The sequence below is a fragment of the Eubalaena glacialis genome, chromosome 11, assembly GCF_028564815.1.
Source record: "Eubalaena glacialis isolate mEubGla1 chromosome 11, mEubGla1.1.hap2.+ XY, whole genome shotgun sequence".
Lineage (NCBI taxonomy): Eukaryota > Metazoa > Chordata > Mammalia > Artiodactyla > Balaenidae > Eubalaena > Eubalaena glacialis.
Genome location: NC_083726.1, coordinates 108,061,766 through 108,079,742, shown reverse-complemented (window position 1 = coordinate 108,079,742; position 17,977 = coordinate 108,061,766). Strand labels below are relative to the sequence as shown.

General features: G+C 36.4%; 1 pseudogene; it reads right to left on the bottom strand.

The window, feature by feature from the left end:
- Positions 1–2,538: 2,538 nt before the first annotated feature.
- Positions 2,539–17,391, bottom strand: LOC133101749 (taste receptor type 2 member 66-like; annotated as a pseudogene).
- Positions 17,392–17,977: the final 586 nt, after the last annotated feature.

The following is a 17,977-nucleotide window of genomic DNA, read 5'->3' as shown; positions in this document are numbered from 1 at the left end:
ATTTCCCCAATTAATAATTATGTTGAGAATCTTTCCATAAATTTATTTAATGAGCATGTTTTGTCTTCCATGTAGCACTTAGTCTTATGATTTTTTTCCCATTTTTATACTGCATTGTGTTCTTGAATCTAGAAAAATGGTACAGATGAACCTATTTGTAGAGTAGGAATAGAGATGTAGATGTAGAGAACGGACATGTGGACATAGTGGGGGAAGAGGAGGGTGGGATGAATTGGGAGATTAGGTTTGACATAAATACACTATCATGTGTGAAATAGCTAGTGGGAAGCTGCTGTATAGCACAGGGAGCTCAGCTTGGTGCTCTGTGATGACCTAGATGGGGGGAAGGGAGGGAGGGAGGTCCAAGAGGGAGGGGATATAGGTATACATATAGCTGACTCACTTCATTGTACAGCAGAAAGTAACACAACATTGTAAAGCAATTTTTCTCCAATAAAAAAAGAAAAAGAAAAAAAATAAAGAGGGAAAGAAAATGACACGAACAAGCTACACCATGCTTCTTAATGGAGAAAATTCTTTTTGTTTTACAGTAACTTGTTGCTATTCCAATTTAAGTGTGAATAACTGCCCTCCCACTTCCACATCCTCAAGTCCATGTTCTTCTTTCTGGGCTATAAAGTGACCACATTTCTCAGCCTCCCTTACAGATGTTTGTAGCAATGTGATCAAAGTCTGAACAATGTCATGTAAGTGAAAATTATGGGCATTATTTTTAGGCCTGTCCCAAACAATCTCCCCATGCACAGTCCTCCCTATGCCTTTTTCTCCCTTGTCTTGAATGGAAATAACTCCAAGAAATCTTAGAAGCCCCATGTTAAAGATGGCAAACTATTGATCAGCCTGATTCCCTGGATAACTGCCTAAAAAAGGCTGCCAGACATATCAGTGCTCTTAAAAGAGCAATATTAAATGTACATTGTGTTTGAGTCACTATATGCTTGGGAGCCTATCTGGGGTAGCAGTTCGTCTACCCAGTCTAATGCAGAAATTAGAATTAAGAGTATGTAGATTTGTGCAGAGGCATTTGAATTGTGAAAAAACAGAACTAGTAAATCCATGTGACCCGCAGAGTTTGTGATGAGTTTCATTTTCATTGGTTTCCAGCCCTTATAGTTTATTCATCCATTTAGCGACCAGAATATATCATTTGGACAGACTCTTCTATAGACTTACTTTTATGTCCAGGGAGGGGGCAGGAAACAGGATAAACATGATCCCCACATTGTAGGGCTTATATTCTGCTGGGGCAGACAGATAATTAAAAACAATGAATAAATCAGATGTGGAAATGATTTACCTTAAGGTTTAGATAATGCTGTTACAATTTCCTAACTAAGAATTAATATAGACATATAAATTCAGTTGTTGAACAAGGCTATACATTTCTTTCCTGTAGTGAAACTTGTTATCAGTACTATGTCAACCCACTTTCTGTTTCAGCATTGTCCAGAAGATTATAATAAAACAGATCTTGAAGACATTTCCTATAATTATTACATAGATATCATAGATACCACTTTAATACATGCAGAAAAATCACTGAATCATGTACTATAATTTTGTACTATTGAATGTATTTTTAAGATAGGGAAGATCTGAGACTTCTTGTCTGAAGTTTAAAAGGAATTTTTAGGTAGCAAAATGGAGGAGATGATAATTCAGAGGCCCAAAGGTGGTTTGGGGGAAAATAAATAATTTGACATCAGATATCGACTTCAAAAAAGGTCTTCTTAATTAAAAAGTGTAAAAAATGACTTTCCTAACTGCATGTGGAAATATTGAAAACAAATTATGATTATTATTTTCCTCTTCATCCCTGTAACAGAACTTGATTTTTTCCTAAGTTTTTTGTCTACATATATTAAATCTAATATTCCTCAGTAGAGCTGATTGTACACATATGTAAAATTTATCTAAATATGATTGTTACTCTTGAATATTATTGTAGGCATTCTTTTCCCAACAACATTGTTAATTACTCTCTATTAACCATGAAGGAAGTATTCATGATGGGATAACATCTATCCCAAATACACATCCTCAATGTCTGATTTAGAATTGAAAGTCATTACCATCCAAACAATTGGAGGCTCAAACAATAAAATCCAACCAAACACACTGTGGTACTAATTAGAGTGGAAAATAGCAATGATTTCTTGAGATAAGTTGTCAGTTCTTTAAAATTCAGAACATAAATTTTTCAATTGGAAGGTGATAACATAGAACATGTATGTGAAACACACATTGCTTCATTATCCCGAGGAATTTCACACAATATTTTGTAAAATTAGATTGCTTACCTGGAAAATATTGTTTAATGGTATGGTAATCTTATGTCTTATATCTTTCGTAAACACAAACCTATACACATTCTGTGATAAGCTTAGGTAAAAGACTTTTCTAGGTAAACCTTTGGACATTACTCAATTATATACACATTTTTTAAAAAGCAATAGAAAGTATAAAACATTATAGACTTCATCCCTTAATTTTCTGCTAGAAGACATATGTTTCCACTTATTTCCTTTCTTTCAGCCAGCATCTTGGCTGCCACGGAAATGACAAAAAGGCCTGTTAATTTCCTGTTTCCCCAAATCAGGATAAATGAGTGGATTGAAGGACAACTGGTTCCAAGAGTGTGGAAAAGCATGAGGACCATTCCTTCTGCAGCTCATTAGGACTCCAAACTGATACGATTAGAGCCAGGAAGTAAATGGCCAAAAGCAAAAGAATGGAGATGACAGTTTGCGTGGCTTTTATATGGACCTTGGTGCTGGGATCTTGGGATCCTTTGCCATTGAGCTGCATTTTCCTGAGATGTTTCCACAGGGAAAAGATTAGCAGCAGAAAAGATGTCAGCGACATAGTAAAGGGTGTGAGGTTTGTTAGCGTGAACAGAGTCAAATTTGAAAGGTGTAAAATGTCCCTCAATTTGGTCTTCTGAGTGATATTTCCTTCGTATTCATTTGTCTGGATAGCCTCATTTATGCTACCACCACAACTTAAAAAACCAAAACGAAAGAAGTCCCCAACATCAGCATGAGAACTACACTTTTAACTCTCCACTTCAGTTGAAGAAAAATTAGGCTGGAGAAATTGGTTATCTTGAACAAATAAAATATGCTGAGGCTAGTAGCAAGCCAGATGCTATAATGGTTGCTTACTGTCCAGGCAACATAAACAATAATTCTTACTTTTAAACTATGTAAAACTGGATTAAACATAATTAAATACCAATTTAGTAAAATTACCCAGAGCAAACCAATTCTGGAGACTGCCAGAGCAGTTAGAATTCCATCAGCTGAAGAGACCTTTTGTCTCTTGACCCAGTCAATGCAGTTCACCAGTGCTATGAAGCCATTGGCAAAATTTCCCAGAACAAATTCTGTCATTACTAGAATGGAAAAAATGTTCAGTAGTAAAGTTAACACGTCTAGAAAAAAAAAGAACCAAGTCTTAATATCACTGTTGTGATTCCTTCCATATTCTGAGCTTAAATTCTTTGTGCACCTGATTTCTGCATGTGCAGTGAAGTTCTTGTTTCTTTTAAATTCCGTGATGAATGTCAAGCAGGAAAGCACCAGGAAATAATAATGGAAGAGCTCAATGCTGTCTTGATGACAAACACTGTTATTCCCTAAAAGCTCAAATTGGCCCTATTCATACACTCTGTGTCCTTGCCGTGGGATGGATTAATTCATAACTGATGTTGAAGTGAAAGATGAATTCTCATTTGCCAGCATGCAAATAAGGACATATTGTTTTGCAACTTTTCCCGTTTAACCTCGCCATAATTTGTGTTCATCAACTTTAGTTGTTAGTGAGCAAAATTTTAAAACCCAATACATAGAATGTACAGTGAAAGCCTAAACTATTCGATGGAGCTTGGTCATAACTAGGCTCAACATCACCAGGATCATAATCACCAGGATCTTGAGTTGATGTGTAATGCAAAACCTGTAATGCAAAACAGACACCTAATATAGTTATGGAAACTTTCTTTTGTTAGATGGAATGAGGGACTTTTTGTAAATTTTAAATGTGGAGTAAAGGGTGAACATTGGGGAACTGAATAATTCAAGTGGGAAATATTGGACAATTGCCACTATTTTAAGTCACCCAGGAACTGAATCCTATTCCTGGAACCATGCTTTATGAGATCTATCTCTCATTTTAGAAAACTAAATTGAAATACTTTCCCAGCCTGCCTTGAAATTACAAAATCTGCCACTTCAACCAAAGAAAAAGAAGATGAAAAAAGGTGGCTATCCTCAGGAAAGAGAAGATGCTGAGGCAGGTGTCAAACCAGACACTGAAGTGGTTGATCATTATGCAAAACAGAATATTAATTTTTCCAGTTTGACCAATGTTATGTGAATCTGCAGAGAGCACCAGTAGAAATTAATCAGTGAGTACCATGATTAAGAAACATATTCTGGTTATGGATAAGCTGGTAAGAATGAAGTTAATGAAGTTGATTTTCCTGTGTCTCACCCAGTTGGTACAGTTCATTATTCCAATCAATCCATTTCCCCAAATACCGATTATGAATTTCACAGATTAAAAAAAACAAAAAGACCTGGTCCTGTCCGCTTCACATTTCTTCTGAGTGAAAAACTACCATCCCAAATACTACTACTGATGAATTAATGGATTGAAAACTAATAGTCTTGAGGTGCTTTTTTGTTTTTATTGTGGCTTCCATTCCATTCTATTTCAATAAACACCAGCTTCTATTATCACACTGGTCCTCAGCTAACATTGTGAAAAACATTTCAGTTCCTCTAAAATGTCTTAGTTTTTGATTTCCCTGCCAACAAGTGTAGATATTTCTTCTTTTATAGTAATGTCTGCTGTGACTTACCATGTTCTAATATGTATGAAAGAATATAGTTTGCTTAGATGCTAATCGGGAAAGATTCTCTTCCAATGTTTCACCTCTGCCCTTCCCTAAAATGCACCATAAAAAAGCATGAAAACCCCCAAGTAGGAGTTTCTAAGATCCATTTGCAGAATTAAAATTGTTGTAGAAAACTGAATTTAGGGATGAAATTTTATCATCATCATCATAATCAGCAGCATCATTGTCTATAGTACCAAAAAAGAAAACAAATCAAAAGCACCGATAATTCAACTCTACCTAGGCTGAAGGAAGGTAGGTGACTGCAAATAATTCATAAATTTAAAAAACTTGGTACAAATGAATCTCAGTAATTGAAGTTTAAAAGAAATGTATTATTTTTACCAGAATAATCTTTATTTTGATGATTATAGTAATAGTAATCAATATTCTCTAGATATGTGCCTATATATTACAAGGTATTTTTGTCTTTGACATCACATTTGCTTCTCAATAGCATCATTTAGTAGAGATAGACTATTCTATTTTGAAAAATGTGTAACCTGGAGATTGCAGAATTTAAATAGTTTGATGAAGATCATGTAGCTACCGGTGACACATCAGGTCTTAAATGAGGTCTTTGAGCAAGAGTAGCACCTTTACATTCCTACTATGTTGTTTCATCCAAACTGACAGAGGGTTCATGTGTGAGACCCTAGAAGTTGGAATGGGGATGTATGGGTAGATTTCAAAGAATCTGGGGGATCTTGAACCCCTCAATTTTACTGAGCCTTTGTCAGATGAAGCATCCTCCCTCCCTTCACTGAGGAGGTTAGTCTTCCCTTGCCTTGAAAATCTGTAATGACTTCTCCTGAGTTGGATGCCTTGTGGAGGAATGCTGACCCTCCTCAAGACATATCCCTACCTCCTCTTCCTCCTCTTAGTGCTTCGACCTACAATCGCACTTAACTTCCAGCCCACAAATGATAAAGTACAAAGTGTAATGCATGAGAAGGTAAAATACACACCAAAAGAATTGTAAAATTTTGTAAATTTTATATCAACACACACCTGAAGAGTATGAGTGGGAATGGATCTTAAAGATGGGAGGAATTAAAAACTGCAAGAGGCCAGATATAAAATTATGGGCCACTAATAGATATTTTTTAAAATGCCAAACGAGAGAGTCAAACAGTAGTCTGTGGGCAAAGGAAAATACTGCAGTTTTTTTCCTAGTTTAATATCAGAATATAGAAGTGATATAAAAACCAGTATAAAGTAATTTTTTGATTCTAAAAAATTCACATATGGTACTCAATACAACTAATTCTGGATATAAATTCCTTAGGATAAAGTCACCCAAGGAAATCTGATACTTAATGCAATTTATGAGTACTCTCAAACAATTTTCAAAAATTCCTGTAAGGAATTCTCCTAACTCAATCATCAGCAACAATATTGTGCAAATCAACGGAAATCCCTGAAGAGAGAAAAATGCTAATCTCTAAGGATACAGTTAACAGTTTGCTTTGCTTTGTTCCATATCTTGTACAGTGTGGCACATATGTGATGCTTTATTGTAGAGTTTTAATCTAGAAATCCTTCAGACAAGTTGCGGCAAAACATCTGTATTAACATATGCACGTTGTTGTGCCTTTCAAACAGCTGTGCTAATACAAGCAAGAACACTCTATGAGCACTGATGATAGAAAGGCTGAATTCCATTTGCTTATCATGTAAATGTGAATAAGAGTAACTTGCACTGATTTGCAATTTTCTTTTTGCCCTAAGGTTAGGTCATTGCATCCAAATACCAGCTTTCAGAATTTCCACTCACAAAAAAACAGGTTGAAAACTTGCCAGTATAACTCATGATACAGAGGCTTACATGTGGATTTTCTCACTTTAGGCAAAACCAGAGAAGCATACAGAAACCTAGAAAAATGCTAACAAGTGTTTTCTAGAATATCCTAAAGCAATTAAATTTTAAAAAATCAAAACTAGAATTCACTGTGAAACACTTAGAGAAGAGGAAAGCAGTTTCAGAACAAAGGCAGAGAGGTGCAAAGTAATTGTTTAGTACAATTGCTGGTGCTGATGTCTGGTTTTTAGGGGAAGGACTGTGTACCTATTATTTAAATGTAAATATTTATGAAGAGAATAGAAACCACAACCATCTAAATTATTCTTTCCCACTCTTAACTTTCAACTCTCTGGTTCACCTGGTTATAATTCCTAATGACTTCTATTATGTTCTTGAGGTAAGACTGAAACCACACTCCTTCGGATAGGACTCGGACCCAGTTGTGCCTCAGGTGGGACTTGAACCCACAATCCCTGGCTTAGGCGCAGACTCGAACCCACAATCTTCCAGCTGAAACCTCACACCTGGTCTCAGGACTTAATGAAGCTCAGGTTCTTTGTCTCAGTGCAGAAGGAATTCAGTAAGAGGCAAAGTGATAGGTAAGTAGTAGATTTATTAATACAGGACGCTTGTGAAGGATACAAGTGGGCTACATTTTTATAATCAAAGGCAAGTGGGGTGCATGAGGATGGCCATGTCCCATGTCTCAGGTGAGTTCCTGGGATGGGCCACCAAGTGACAGTCCTTGGCTTCGCACAGGAAAGAGTTCAAGAGTGAGCCATAGTAAAGTGAAAGCAGAGATACATGTTCCACAGGCAGAACGTGGTCCGTCTCAAAAGGCGAGAGCAACCCTGGGAGAAACACACTCTATAGACAGAGTGTGGGCCGTCTCAGAAGGTGAGAGGCCCTGGGATGCAAGGGTGGTTAGTTTTTATGGGCTGCTAATTACATAGGCTAACAGGTGGGAGGATTATTCCAATGATTTTGGGGAAAGGGCATGGATTTCCAGGAATTGGGCCACTGCCCAGTTTTTGGCCATTTATGGTTAGCCTCAGAACTGTCAAGGTACCTATGGGTGTGTCATTTAGATGCTAATGTATTATAATGAGCTTATAAATGAGGGTCAAGGTCTACTGGAAGTCGAATTTTCCACCTTCTTGAGCTTAGTTGGTTCTAACCAGTTTTCATCATATCTTCAATGGCTATGTCATTCTTTTAAAGGTTGTGCCCTGCCCTCTTCCCTCCTGTCTCAAGTTGGTGTACCAGTCACACAGTTGGTTCAATATATAGAAATAAAGATAGTCTTGGACATGGTAAATATGCTCAGTTTGGCTGCAGTTGATCAGCCAATTAACTATAGTAGATGAATAGGTAAATATTCTGGAATTTAACCTGTCGTTTTTAGAAAAAGTTTATACAAAGAACAGAAAACAAGTGTTTAGATAATACATAAATATAGATTAGACTGGAAAATTCTGGAGGTCAGAAGCCTGACATGGGTCCTATTGGGCTAAAATGAAGGAGGGCCTGGCAGGTATGCATTCCTTCTGAAGGCTTTAGAGGAGAATCCACCCTAGACTTTTCCAGCCCCTAGAGGCTGTCTGCATTCCTTAGCTCACGGGCCCCCTTTTTTCTTCAAAGCCGGCAATCATGTTCCTCTGATCTCTGCTTCCATCTTCCCATCTTCTTCATTCATTCTGACTCTCCTGTCTCTCCTCCAATTAAAAGGACGCTTGTGATTCCAATGGGCCCACCTGTATAATCCAGGATACTATCCACATTTCAAGGTCAGCTGACTAGCTGCAATCTTAATTAATTCCATCTGCAATCTTAATTCCACCTTGCCTGGCAACATAACATTATGCACAGCTTCTAGGGATTAAGATGTAGACTGTTGAGGGGCCATTATTTAACCAATCACAGGAGGGAAGGCTGTTAACTGTAATAAAAAATAACGTCATTGATAGTCTACCTACATGTGTTGAATATAGGGGTCATATTCTGTCAGGCATGTGACTGAATTCATTTTATTGTTACTAATGAGATTGAGAACAAGTATGCTCATTTTCAAGACTTGTCTTTGGCAGAGCTGTCATGTTCATCTAAATCTAGCCATACAAGAAGGGGCCCTATCCCTGGAATTTTCAGTTGTGTAAGCCATAAGTCTGTTTGAATTTGCTTTTCCCTTACCTAAAACTTAAATATCTCTCACCAATATAAGGAAATCCACACCCTGCAGTTCCATTTAAACATTAACAGTTATGTAGTGAGATAGACTTACGAAACTCTGCCCAGTTTGGTTCCTGATAAACAATCACTTTTACTTAAATTTAGAGTTAATATTGTGTGATGAAAAGGGCAAAGATTTTGGAGGTAAGATTTTCCTGGGCTTATATACCAGCCTAAATAGAAGATAAGCCTGAATCCCAGTCCTGGCACTGACACTCAAAAACTGTGACTTCTTGGGCCCATATTATTTGCTAAGATGACTACACAAAGCATTAATGGATCATGGAGACATTTCTGGCATTAGTTACTGAATTTCAAGATATACTTGAATGTGGTTCAGAAGTGAAGAATGGCATGCATAAAAATTTATGAAAAAAAAAAGACATTAAAGAAAACTACATAGAAGATGAGAGGAGAACCAGGCAAGATGACAATGAACTAAATTCAGAGTTGGGGTGATGTTTAACTGATAATGGAACATCTTTAGATTATATTACCTATTCAGTGACAAGAAATGGGCTTAATTGATTTAAATAATAGATGGTTTCATAAAAAATGAAATATATTAATACCATGTATCTTACCTTAACAAGGGTCTTCAAAATGCAAAATTTAGAGAAGTAATGATAGGACAGGAAAAATATGAACCAAAAAAATGGCTGCCTAACCAGTATTTTTAATAAAGAAGCAGATTGGCCAGGAAGTCTCCAGGAAAAAAAAAAGTGCAATCCCTGGAGGAACTAACAGAATGGAACTGTTGATAAGCAGAAAATTGTGATGAGAAATTTACACCTGGGACAAATGTGGGGAATTGTAGGAAACTTCTGCTAAAAACAGAATTTGCATAATTCCAGAAAAGAAGGCAGTGGCAGTCTTCTCTGTAATATAAATCAAAATGAGCTCTCAAAAATCTTATAATTTTACTATAGATAGACAATTCCAGATAGGAGTAGAAAATTGAGACTCAGGTATACCCAGGACATAGCTGTTACCTGGAATTGCTTGTGCAATATAGAGGGTAGTATGGTAGATTGCATAAGTTGGTCCCCATTCTTCAGCCTATAACTTTGCTATACCTTCTCACCCACCTATTTTTCCCCTCGCTCTGTGCTCAGCCACATAATTTGTTTTGGCCAATTAGTTGTTAGCAAGCAGAGATTTGTATCATTGGGGCTTACATCACTGGTGCTTGCACATTGGGCCTTGTTCACTCTTATAAGTAGTATGATTAATCTACAGAGAGGAGACTGTTGAAAAGAAGTATGAATATGGCTTTTGGCTCATGGAATATATTATAATCAAATACACAGAAAATACAAATGTTTTTGAGACAGCCTATGATAAAACTGCTGCCAGCCTGGACTAAGACTTTTGTAAATGTAAAAATTATCTGGACCCCAGCTTTCTACCTCAGAAAGCAGGCTGAAAACATTATTCAAAAGGCATATTTTCCAATGCCCTCTTCAAAACTACTCAAAGAGAGTGATGGAAAAACAGGGCTATTCCCAAGGGCAAAGCCAATGGCCATAGAGAACAATTGACTGGAAAGCACGACAAGGACATAATCAAGAAACATGTCTACTGCCAAAAGAAAATGGTACTAAAATATTTTCCATGTATGATTTCAGAATCTTTATGAGCCACAATTGCTGTTTTCCTATTCTTCCCCTATTCTCCTATGGAATTGTTTGTTATGGCTATCCTGCCCTGTTTCAATGCTGTATACTTCATCTTTGACGTGTTAATAATTTGCCTTTTTAATTCCTTGTTTTCCAGATGAAAAGGAGCCATTACCTAACAAGATGTAGATCAGAAGATCCTGGAATTCAGGGCTAATGCTATAATTGAATTAGACTTTAGGGGATGCTCAAACGGGGATAAGCATTTTTTGTGTATGGGAGGAAACTGAAAAACTGGACTAACGTAGTCTGGCAATTGTTTTTCTTACAATTTCTGCACTTTTTTAATAATCATTTTATCTACACCCTTTGACATGCAATATTGCAGTAACCTCCACTATGGGCACTCTGAACTCAATCATGTAAACTTGCTTTGATGAATGGGGAATTAGTAGACTTGACACAAGTAGAAGTTTAAATGGCGTCCACATCAGGGCTGTCCAAATCTGGCTCTTCTGCAATCACCATGAAAACATGCTCAGGCTAGTGTATTGATTTCAGGAGGAAAATGAGACTCGCGGAGTCAAGCTGCTGCAGCAAGATCCAAACTAAGTTGGCCAAACTGCAACTAGTTCCCAGATATATAACCAAGTCCATTTAAAATCATCAGAGAGGGGTTTCCCTGGTGGCGCAGTGTTAAGAATCTGCTTGTCAATGCAGGGGACACGGGTTCAATCCCTGGTCTGGGAAGATCCCACGTGCCACAGAGCAACTAAGGCCGTGTGCCAAAACTACTGAGTCCGCATGTCACAACTAGTGAAGCCCGTGCACCTAGAGCCCATGCTCCGCAGCAAGAGAAGCCACCGCAATGAGAAGCCCACGCACCGCAATGAAGAGTAGCCTCCGCTCGGTGCAACTAGAGAGAGCCCGCACGCAGCAATGAAGACCCAATGCAGCCAAAAATAAATAAATAAATAATTTATTAAAAATAATAGTAATAAATAAAAATAAAATCACCAGAGCCATCCAACCAAGTCCAGCCTAAAAATAACTGAATCCTACAGACATGGGACATATAAATATCTACTGTAATTTCACAGTGACGTTTTAGAATGGTTTCTTTTTCAGCAAAAGCTAACAGATACAGATACCCTGTTAACCCAACAGTGTGGAAAATGTGTTTACCATTTATTCTTAATGTGTCAAGAATTCGGAAGCCAAAAGAAAGCCAAAAGAAAAATAGATGAAGTATGTCAAAGTTTTTCTCATGGGAGATGAATAATTAAGGGTCAATGAAAGCTTTTGTAAAAATCTGGGGAAAGTAGGTACCATAATCTCAATTTCTACATGTGCAACTAAAATAAGAAAATTCTCACTTCAACTCTTAGACTTCAGTAGTACATATGGATAGTGGATTTTTCCCCTTAGGTATATAATGAGCACAGTAATGATTAATTTTTATGAGAAATTTCTCCTAATTGTAAGTTTTTATTAAAAATTATAATGCACACTTAGAAACAGCCTATTACGAAGCAAACACACATGTAACTGCTACACAGGTCAAGAAATGGATGCTACAAACAGCTGATAACCACCTCTACCCACTTTCCAAATCACTACACCTTTCTTCACTTCTCCTGAGGTGACCAATATTCATACTTTATGTTGATCATTTCTTTGATTTTCTTTATACTTTACTACCTAAATGTGCAAAACTAAACTGTGTAGCTTTGTTTTGCCTGCTTTGTGAAATTTACATAAATACAATCATATTTTTCTATTTATGGTTTTTTATTCATCATTATGTTTTGGAAACTTAACATACTGTTGCATATACATGTGGGTCATTCTTTTTCAATTCTTTATATTATTCCATTGAATTAGTTTACTAAAATATTTATCCATTCTTGGTAGATATTTGGGCTGTTTTTTGTTTTGAGCAACTTAGAGGAATGCTACTATGAGCATTCTTTTACACATTACTTGATACACTTGTCTTGGTATATGCTTAGAAGTAGAATTTTTCTAGGGTTACTAAATCTGAAACTCTGACTTGCCTCACAGAAAAGGAAAGGTTCAAGAAAATAATAACTTAACTAAATGTATCACTTTCATATTCATTCTCAGTCTATATGCTGTTATTCTCATATATTTTATTCATTATATATTTTAACCCCACAAAATATGACCTTTATACAGTCAACATTCATTTAGACTTACACATATATTTACCATTTCAATTAATTTTCCATCATCTTGCATATACAACTTTGCATTTAGAATAATTTTTCTTATATCTTAAAAATATCCTTTTGGGGCTTCCCTGGTGGCGCAGTGGTTAAGAATCCACCTGCCAATGCAGGGGACATGGGTTCGAGCCCTGGTCCGGGAAGATCCCACATACCACAGAGCAACTAAGCCCATGCACCACAACTACTGAGCCTGCACTCTAGAGCCCGCGAGCCACTACTACTGAAGCCCACACACCTAGAGCCTGTGCTCCGCAACAAGAGAAGACACTGCAATGAGAAGCCTGCGCACCGCCCCAGCTCGCTGCAACTAGAGAAAGCCCACGTGCAGCAACGAAGACCCAATGCAGCCAAAAATAAATAAATGTATATATTAAAAAAAGGAAGAAGTAAAACTCTTTATTTGCAGATGGCATATTATGTTAAAAAAAAACATAAAAACTCCACCAAATAAACTGCTAGAACTAATAAACAAATTCAGTAAACTTGCAAGATACAAAATCAATATCCAAAATTCAGTTGCATTTCTATACACTAACAATGAACTATCAGAAAGACAAATTAAGAAAACAATCTCATTTATAACTGCATCAAAAAGAATAAAATACCTTGGAATAAATTTAACTAATGAGGTGAAAGATCTGTACACTGAAAACTGCAAGACGTTCAAAGAAATTGAAGAAGGTGAAGAAGACACAAATAAGTGGAAAGCTATTCCATGCTCATGAATCAGAATAATTAATATTGTTAAAATATCCATACCACCCCAAGAGATGTACAGATTGAATGCAAGCTCTATCAAAATTATAATAGCATTTTTCACATAAATAGAGAAAAATCTTAAAATCTGTATGGAACTACAAAAGACCCTGAACAGCCAAAGCAATCTTGAGAAAGAACAAAGCTGGGAGCAACACACATCCTGATTTCAAACCATAGTACAAGCTATATAGTAATCAGAACAGATAGTATTGGCATAAAAACAGACACATAGTTCAATGGAACAGAACAGAGACCCCAGAAACAAACATAAGCATATACACTCAACTAATTTTCAACAAAGATGCCAAGAGTATACGGTGGGGAAAGGACAGTCTCTTCAATAAATGGTGTTGGAAAAACTGAATATACAACTGCAAAAGAATGAAACCGGAACCCTATCTTACACCACACACAAAAATCAGTTCAGAATGAATTAAGGACCTGAACTTAAGACCTGAAAGTATAAAAATCCTCAAAGAAAGCCTAGGGAAAATGTTCCTTGACATTGGTCTTGGCAATGAGTTTTTGGATTTGACACCAAAAACAAAGGCAACAACAGCAAAAATAAACAAGTGGGACTACATCAAACTAAAAAGCTTCCACACAACAAAAGATACCATCAGCAAAATGAAAAGGCCACCTTTGGAACGGGAGTAAATATTTGCAAATCATATACTGATAAGGGGTTAATGTACAAAATGTACATGGCACTCATACAACTCAATAGCAAAAAAGAAAACAAAAACAAAAACAAACAAAAAAACTATGAATATGATTTTTAAAATGGGTAAAGGACCTGAATAGACATTTTGCAAAGAAAACATACAAATGTCCAACAAGTTTATGAAAAGGTGCTCAACGTCACTAATGATCAGGGAAAGGCAAATCAAATGAGATACCACATCTATTAGGATGTCTATATCTGAAAAGCAAGATACAACAAATGCTGGCAAGGATATAAAAAGGGAACCCTAGTGCACCACTGATGGGAATGTAAACTGGTACAGGCAGTTGGAAAAACGTATGGTGGTTCCTCAAGAACTTAACAATAGAGATACCATATGATCCAGCAATCCCACTTCTGGATATACATCCAGTGGAAACAGAATCATTTTCTTAGAGTTATCTGTACTCCCATGTTCATTGAAGCATTATTCACAATAGCCAACTATGAAAACCACCTAAGTGTCCACAGAAGGATGAATGGATAAAGAAAATGTGAAATAAATAAATATACATGTCTCACAAATATTATTCGGCCACCAAAAAAAAAAAAAAAAAAAAGGAAATCCTGCCGTTTGCAACAACATGAGTAAAACTGGCGGGCATTTTGCTTAGTGAAATAAGCCATACAGGGAAAGACAAATACTTCATGGAATTACTTATATATGGTATCTTACCAAAAAAAAAGTCAAATTTACAGAAAGATATGGTGATTGCCAGAGGTTAGGGGAAATGAGAAGAGGTTGGCAAAAGGGTACAGACTTTCCGTTATAACACAAATAAGGTCTGAGGATCTAACGTATAACATGGTGACTATAGTTGATAATACTGTAAATTTGCTAAGAGAGTTGAACTTGTGTTCTCACACAAATAAAAGGGGGGCTGGGTAAATATGTGAGGCAATTTATGTGTTAATTAACTTGATTGTGGGAATCCTTTAACAATGTATACGTATATCAAATCATCACATCATACACCTTAAATATATTACAATTTTGTCAATTATACTTCAATAAAGCTGAAAAAAAAAAAAAGAGAAAATGTGTTGAAATTGGTTAAGCCTTCTTCAGCCTGGGTCTATGAATAACTGCAGAGAGGGGATAAATGGAACAGTATTCAGCAGTAAAAAGGAATGGGCAAGATGCTACAGAGTCCCATGGAGTCATCTCCAGTTACACGTCTAAGTGAAAAACAGCAAGATGCAGAACAATGTGTATAGTGTGCTATCTAGTGCCTAAGGAAGTGCAGAAGGCTTTCTAACTGAAAACTAATTTTTTAAAATGGTTACCTATTTGGAGTGTAACAGAGATGAGGAGACAGGAAAGAAGCTAGACTTCTTTAAATATACATTGTTTTGAAGTTTTGACTCTGGTACCATGAAAATTTATTACATAATAATAGACAAAATTAAATCAAAAGAACTATCTCTCTGTAAAAATCAAATGCAAAATAAAGCAAAGACACTTGTTTGTATAGTGGATGGTTTAATAATAAAGTTGTTTCAAATGATGCTAAGACATGGTAATTTTATTTTTTGTCTCCATTAGGATATATTCTTAAATAAGAGAAATCTTAAATTGTTTTTTTAATAATTATGTTGTTAGAATAGCATATTGTTAGTTTGAAACTATTATACACAGAGATGCACACAAATAATTGTTAATTTTTTGTTGTTAGGGACCAAAATTTTCAGCATCAGATAAAAGAAATAAACATACAAAATTAGGATTGGAAAGGTCAGCATGAACTCACTAAGTTTTATTTTAAAAGAATCTATTCTGGTGGTTTTAAGCATAAAGGCATTTATGAGAGAGTATCAAAGTATTACAAGGTCTGCAGAAGGAGATTCAGAGCTAAGCGTCCAGAAACAATGCCTGCATCAGATATTTTTCTAGATACCTGAAGAGGGAAAAATCTTAATCTGATGTTGCAGCTAATGGTTTGCTTCAGTATGCCACAAATCTGATGCTTGAATGTACAGTCTTGATCCAGAAATTGCAGTGTTACTATGGGATCTAATCATTGCTATCATACGTTACTATTTGTTTTTCTTTCACTGAGTTTACTAAACCTACATAAAGGTTTCCACTAAACATCAAATGGTTCCTGATGTGATGCCTACTGAAAGGCTAAACTCAATCTGTTAGCCTGCAAATGTGGGACAGACTCTTTCACTGAGTTGTAATTTTTCTCTTGTGTTTAGGCTTGGATCGTTTGGATCCAATCTTTGCAGCCTGAATGCATTTTTTTTTTATATAATAGAACACTTATATTGGTAAATTCTTTAAAAAAGGAGCTGAGAATTTGCAGACCTGCTGCAGCTTACCTTAAAACTTTTTCAAAACATCATTAAACCAAACAAGCCATTAAAAAGTACTAAACTGGGCATATGTATATGTATAACTGATTCACTTTGTTATAAAGCAGAAACTAACACACCATTGTAAAGCAATTATACTCCAATAAAGATGTTAAAAAAAAAAAAAAGAAATGAAGCACTTACATTTGATCTTGGTATGATCTCCTCTTTAAGTAGAGCTCTACCAGGAGCTTTAGGTTGCATTCCTGGCCCTACTGATGTGAAACCCAGTGAGATGAACTACTTTTCAGAGCCTGTCTAGGCCTCCTGAAAATGAAAAGCAATGTGTGTGATGAAAAGATGAGCATGACCTCTGGGGATTTTCAGCTTCATGATGATTTAATAGCAAATCATTGTAAACTAAGCAGACTTGACTTTCCCAATAAACATTTACTTTAAAGGAGAAAAAAAAAAAAAGTACTAAATTGGGAATATAGGGTCAACAATAAGGGGATAAGAAAGATTTGGAAAGGAAGGCCAAGTTTAAGAGTCAATGAAGCATCATCTGGAGAAATGGTTTAAGACGTGTTCCTGTGGAAGCTTACTTATGTGTGCCTACTTGGCAAAAAGTGTGGATCAGTCATTCAAGTCTAAACATCAAGGGACAGAATAAAAAACACAATCATGTAAAATACTGATCCTATCCCACTCTCCACTGTCACTTTCACCTGACAGAAATCTTTCGTCAGCTCTGCAGCATGAACAAGTAGGAGCTGGAGCTTCATGACTGCTCTTCTTTGCCTATTCCTTTCCAACTGGAACAGGGTATCAACCTAGCCATGTTATAAATATTGATAAATGGCTGCTGCTTTCCCCGTGGGCTCAGAATGAAAGATCTGGTTTTCATGGAGTTAACAAGAGCTAGGGGGGGGAGGGAGGGGAGCGAAGAGCAGAAGAATGGTGGAAGAGAACGAGTCCACATAGTTTTATGTAGTTGGAAATGGAAGATTCAGGGACTTAATGACTTCTGTGACCCTGAATACCTCTATTAGTCTTTCAATTTTCAGAAAGGATAAATTGTACTCCCATGTGGAAACGATACATCTAGTGGTTCTGAGTTGTCATTTATCTTACACTACTCTTCAGTCTCTATACCAGTATTTTAGAAGTTGTCTTGAGTGAGCAGAAATCAGTTCCTCTAGGTGCTGTCTAGTTGCTGGGTTGGTACTGGTAGCAAAGTAGCAAAAGAAATTCTAGTTGGGGATACACAATTGAGTTTTATACAGTTTTATATACGTGGATATGTGTGTGTGTGTTTGCTTAAATAAGTGTGTAATTTCTAACACTTGCACCTGAAATCGTCCTAATACA